Raw genomic sequence first — 6,603 nt, 5'->3', positions numbered from 1 at the left:
GATTTTTTTTTTTTGTTTTTCTCCTGTTAATTTTAGGACTTTATTTCAAGGTTCTTCGACGTTACTATAGATCTTTTATTATTGAATTAGAAATAGGAATAGGGCAATTATTTTGATAATGTTTCCTTCTTCTTTCTTTTTCCCCAGTCTCGTTCTTTTTTTCAAATGCCAAAGTAATTAACTTTTGTAAGGGAGCCAAAATATTTAGTTTCGGAATTCTTTGTATTTAACTTTTTATGTAGCATATGTGTGGAGTGTGGTACGAGAAATTTTCCATGAGAAGACGTTTTAGAAATGACTCATTGAGTACTTAGCTTAATGGCATGTCATTAGCCATGGAGTTAGGTTTTCTAATTTATTCCATTAAAAATAAGTTATATGGAAGTGTGATATTTCATCTAGTAAAAGTTTTATTTTTTTATTTTTTTTAAGAAATGATATTATCTACACTAAGGGGTGGGGGAGTGAGCTAAGTTTCACAATGGGCTAGTAATAATGTGGTTCAAATTCGTCTTGGTGAGAATCAAACCTAAGACATCTCACTTACATATAAAGAGAAATACTTGTAGACCATAATACTAAGTGGCAGTCAAAGTTATACTATGTGTAAATCAAATAGGTAAAAATTAAAGGATAAAAAAACATGACGATGGACAGTTTAACTTAATAACTTTACTTAAACCATGCAACATATCTGCTCGTTCAAAAATCCATACCCCTTCATCAAAATAAGTACAACTTATGGGTAAGTAATTAGGGTTGGCTCAGTGAAGATGTTGAGTTAGATATGAAGGGCGGACGAGTTCTTCCATCGCCACCACTCGTTTGGACAATTGCCGGCATTGCCACACTACTTTCATGCATGCAAACATATATGCTCAACCAGATATATGCATAATCACACTGTCCTCCGGCTGCCGGAAATAGGGTGCGAGAGGTAACAATAATCTGGGCAGAAAGGCCCCCAGCGGACCAATTTGCTTCACTACAATCCGGGTTTAGGCGGCGGCTTCCTGTCGGGTTAGGGAGAGCTTCTGTGGTTATTCTTGGTGCTGATTTTCTTGGAGTCACAAGTTTTCTTCTCGGGTTGTCGCTGGAAAGTAGTAGGAGTCAAGCTGATTTTCTTGGGTTTTCCCATAGGAGGCTACAGTAGGTGCATTGTCAGTTCTCTCTTATCCTACGACGTTTGATATAATTTTGTCAATATTGTGTGTCTGGATGGCATCGCCCTAATTTTGGTTTTAGATAAATTGATGAAATAATTTTATTTGAATGAATTTGGACGTGACAAAATTTATATAACCAGCAAGTTGGGTTGGAGATCAAACACCTTTGTATCGAGCAGCTGAGGATTTTTTATTTTTTTATTTTTATGAATGATCACTTGATCCTCCTCCTCTGAATTTTGATACCAAATCTAGGACTGATGGATGGCCACGAAATGTCAGTGAACCCGTTGTCGCATTCGGCCCGCCCGCCACCACCGGAGAGTTCAATGTTAGCGTCATTGTGTCGCCAGTTGCTCTTTGATTTCAAGTATGTTGAATTATAAGTGTTGAGCTGAAAAGTCTAAATAAGATGTTCTAAATTGGTGTATTCACTTATGCAAAATGTTGCAAAGTGTAGAGGTTAATTTTACTAAAAGGCCATGAGTGCCATGTGTTGATTGATCCATGTAATTAGTGAGATGAGTGTCTAAGATGAATTGTAGAGTGTGTGGTCCCAAGTTTAGGCTAACTGTGATGTAAAAAGCATGTGAGTGCTCACTTTTTGATATATGAAGAAACTCTCCTCTCTGCAAGTTTAAGGCGAGAGTGAAAGAAGAAAACTATTCAGTTTCCTCTCTGTTCATATTTTCTTACTATCTGTTTTGCTCTCTCTCTAAATCGAAACCAGTTTTTTCCATTTACACTAACATGGCCTCAGAGCCTAGTTGGGTCTAACAATCTAGGCGTAAATCTGTGAAGTTATTTTGAGCTCAATCGAAGCTCTCTTGAAGCTCCGTGAAAGTTGTCGATTCAGATCAAAACATGTCTGGATCTGGAGGCTCGGAAGTGAGGACTCCAGTTTTCTCCGGTGAGAACTACGAGTTCTGGAGAATTAAAATGGCAACGATTTTCAAATCCCTTGGGTTATGGAATCTGGTAGAGAAGGGGATTGCAACCTCCAATCCGAAGAAGAAGGAAGCTGGAGAAGCATCGGAGGATGATGAAGAAATGGTAGATGTTCTGATGAAAGACGCAAAGGCTTTGGGAATCATTCAGAATGCAGTCTCGGATCAGATCTTCCCACGAATCACCAATGCCGAGTCAGCTAAGATGGCATGGGATTTGTTGTACGGGGAGTATCACGGTGGTGATCAGGTACGATCTGTGAAATTGCAGAATCTTAGGAGAGAGTTTGAATATGCTAGGATGAGAGATGATGAGTCTTTATCTAGCTATCTTACACGGCTGAATGAGCTAATTAATCAAATGAGAACATTTGGTGAATCTCTGTCGAATGAGAGACTTGTGCAGAAGGTTCTGATTAGTCTTAGTAAACCTTATGACTCTATCTGTTTGGTTATAGAAAACACCAAGTGTCTAGAAACTGTAGAGTTGCAGGAAGTAGTTGCAATCTTAAAGAGTCAAGAACAACGGTTTGATCTGCATAATGTTGATACTACTGGGAAAGCATTCTCATCTTTCTCAGTGAGTTCAAAAGAGCAGAATAGGGGTGAAGGTCAATCTGGTTCATCTCAGTTCCAGAAAAATTGGAATAATAAGGGCAAGAAATGGGGTTCAAAACCTAAGTTTCAGCAGAAATTTCCTGCTAATTCTGCACATAATGCACAGTCAATGGGGCAGATAGGTACAAAACCACAGTGCAGGGTATGTTCTAAGTTTCACTTTGGAGAGTGTAGATATAAAGGGAAACCTAAATGCTATAACTGTGAAAAATTTGGTCACTGGGCTAGAGAGTGCACAGTAGGTAAATTAGTGCAAAAGGCAAATAGTGCTAATCAGGTAGAGGTGACAGGGAATCTGTTTTATGCAAATAGCACAATCACTGAATCAAAAGTGAATGGAGAATGGTATGTAGACAGTGGTTGTAGCAACCATATGACAGGGGATTCTAAGTTGTTGATAGACATGAAGACAAATGTGGTTGGCAAGGTTCAAATGCCCACAGGGGAACTCATGAATGTAGCAGGTTTTGGTACACTTGTGATAGACACTAGCAAAGGCAGAAAATATGTCAAAGAAGTAATGTACCTACCTGGGTTGAAGGAAAATCTGTTAAGTGTGGGGCAGATGGATGAACACGGTTACTACCTGTTATTTGGGGGAAAGATGTGTAGTATCTTTGATGGACCTTCATTGGATTGTCTTGTACTCAAGGTTGAAATGAAAAAGAACAGGTGTTATCCTTTGACACTGATACCAAATGATCAGGTTGTACTGAGAGCAGGAATTTCTAAGTCTACTTGGATATGGCACAAGAGACTAGGCCATCTGCATTTTAGAGGTCTTCAACAGCTTAAGAACAAAGAAATGGTGCATGGTCTCCCTGTTTTAGAAGAAATGGATGAAGTTTGTGAAGGTTGTCAGTTTGGGAAACAGCACAGAGAGTGGTTTCCAAAGAATCAGGCATGGAGAGCAAGTAAACCTCTAGAATTGGTGCATGTAGATCTGTGTGGTCCTATGCAGAATGACTCTCTGGCAGGTAACAAATATTTCATGCTTCTTGTAGATGACTGTACAAGAATGATGTGGGTTTATTTCCTTAAATACAAGTCAGATGCATTGATCTGTTTTAGAAAATTCAAGTCCATGGTGGAATTACAAAGTGGCTTTAAGATAAAATGTTTTAGGAGTGACAGAGGGGGTGAATTCACATCTTGTGAATTCAACAAACTGTGTGAAGATGCAAGGATTCAAAGACAGTTATCTATGGCCTATACTCCACAACAGAATGGAGTAGTAGAGAGGAAGAACAGAGCTGTAGTTGAGATGGCAAAAGCTATGCTCCATGACAAAGGACTACCATACTACTTATGGGCAAAATCTGTACTCACAGCTGTCTACATATTGAATAGGTGTCCTACAAGAGCTCTTGGAGAAGTAACTCCATTTGAAGCATTCAGTGGTCGAAAACCTGGAATTGCACACCTTAGAATCTTTGGGTGTCTGTGTTATGTACACACACCAAATGAGTTGAGACAGAAACTAGATGCAAAGAGTGTCAAGGGCATATTTGTAGGTTATGCAACCTGTGAAAAGGGGTACAGAGTGTATGATCCTCTTAGTAAAAGGCTTATACTCTCAAGGGATGTAGTGTTTGATGAAAATGCAGCCTGGGAATGGAAGACAGCTCCTGAGAACTATGTAACTGTGTTTAATCCTAGTGAGTTATCTGTGCAGCCTAAATGTATCTCATCAGAGACAACTTCAGAGGAAAATGATTATGCTCTGTCACCAAATCTGGTTTTTTCTCATGAATCTGTAAGTGATGTGGACAGCAGCATGAGAAGGACTCAAGCCTTTGATCACACTCCATTGAAATGGAGAAATCTAGATGATGTGTTGGCACAATACAATCTTTGTATTATGGAACCTGAAAAATTTGAAGAGGCAGCCAAAGATGAAGCATGGATGAAGGCTATGCAAGATGAACTGTCAATGATTGAGAAGAATGCAACATGGGATCTGGTGAACAGACCAAGTGATAAACCCATAATTGGGGTTAAGTGGGTGTTCAAGACCAAGCTTAATCTCGATGGGACAGTGCAAAAGCATAAGGCTAGGCTGGTAGCCAAAGGATATGCTCAGAAACCAGGTGTGGATTACAATGAAACGTTTGCACCTGTAGCTAGACTGGATACAATTCGGACTCTAATTGCGTTGGCAGCTCAGAAAAGTTGGAAATTATACCAACTAGATGTGAAATCTGCCTTTCTGAATGGAGTTCTTGAAGCAGAAGTTTATGTAGAACAACCAGATGGTTTTGTGATCAAGGGGAGTGAAGACAAGGTGTACAAGCTTTATAAAGCTTTGTATGGCCTAAAACAGGCGCCAAGAGCCTGGTATAGTGAAATCGATACCTATTTTGCTCACTGTGGGTTTGTGAAAAGTCAGAGTGAAGCTACTCTTTACATCAAAACAAGGGAAGGAGAAATTCTGATTGTTTCAATCTATGTGGATGACATAGTGTATACTGGAAATAGCACTGAGATGTTGAGGGAGTTCAAGGAAGACATGATGACAAAATATGAGATGACAGATTTGGGGCTTCTTCATCATTTCCTTGGTATGGGAGTGATTCAAACTCACACAAGCATATTTATCCATCAAAGGAAGTACGCTGTCTCTTTGTTAGATAAGTTTGGATTGAGTGAGTGTAAATCTGTGTTCACACCTCTTGTTTCATCAGAGAAGTTATGCAAAGATGATGGCAGTGGTTCAGCAAGTGAGGAACAGTATCGAAGAATTGTGGGAAGTCTGTTGTATCTCACAGCAACTCGACCAGATATAATGTATGTTGCAAGCCTTCTAGCTCGATTCATGCACTGCCCTACAAATAAACATCTTGGAACAGCCAAAAGAGTGCTTAGGTACATCAAGGGAACTCTAGACTATGGTTTGGAGTATGTAAAGGGAAAGAATGCAATGCTAATCGGATTCTGTGATAGTGACTGGGGAGGATCTGTTGATGATAGCAAGAGTACTTCTGGTTATGCATTTTCTTTTGGCAGTGGGGTGTTCTCGTGGGCCTCAGTGAAACAGAATTGTGTAGCACTCTCTACAGCAGAAGCAGAGTACATCAATGCCTCTGAAGCAACTGCTCAAGCCATTTGGCTTAGATTTGTTCTTGAAGATTTTGGTGAGATGCAAACTGAAGCAACTCCAGTGCACTGTGATAATACAGCAGCAATTGCAATTACTAAAAATCCTGTTTTCCATCAGAAAACCAAGCATATTGACAGAAGGTATCATTTTATCAAGAATGCACTGCAGGAAGGGATAATCGATTTGGTGTACTGTCCAACAAATGAGCAGGTGGCAGACATATTTACTAAAGCTTTGACAAAGGATCGGTTTAACTATCTCAGGGATATGCTAGGTGTGAAATCAGCTCAAAACTTAAAGGGGAGTGTTGAATTATAAGTGTTGAGCTGAAAAGTCTAAATAAGATGTTCTAAATTGGTGTATTCACTTATGCAAAATGTTGCAAAGTGTAGAGGTTAATTTTACTAAAAGGCCATGAGTGCCATGTGTTGATTGATCCATGTAATTAGTGAGATGAGTGTCTAAGATGAATTGTAGAGTGTGTGGTCCCAAGTTTAGGCTAACTGTGATGTAAAAAGCATGTGAGTGCTCACTTTTTGATATATGAAGAAACTCTCCTCTCTGCAAGTTTAAGGCGAGAGTGAAAGAAGAAAACTATTCAGTTTCCTCTCTGTTCATATTTTCTTACTATCTGTTTTGCTCTCTCTCTAAATCGAAACCAGTTTTTTCCATTTACACTAACAAAGTAAGCAAGTGAAGGAAGGTTATGGCTTCTGCAGTTTCTTGGTATTTCGGTTTGCAGCTGATTGTTGACGTTTGTTTTTGGTAGGAA

This window comes from the organism of the source record quoted next, unplaced genomic scaffold (assembly GCF_019419815.1).
Source record: "Pyrus x bretschneideri cultivar Hongxiangsu unplaced genomic scaffold, Pyrus_bretschneideri_v1 Contig11, whole genome shotgun sequence".
Classification (NCBI taxonomy): Eukaryota; Viridiplantae; Streptophyta; class Magnoliopsida; order Rosales; family Rosaceae; genus Pyrus; species Pyrus x bretschneideri.
This window is presented reverse-complemented; position numbering follows the sequence as displayed.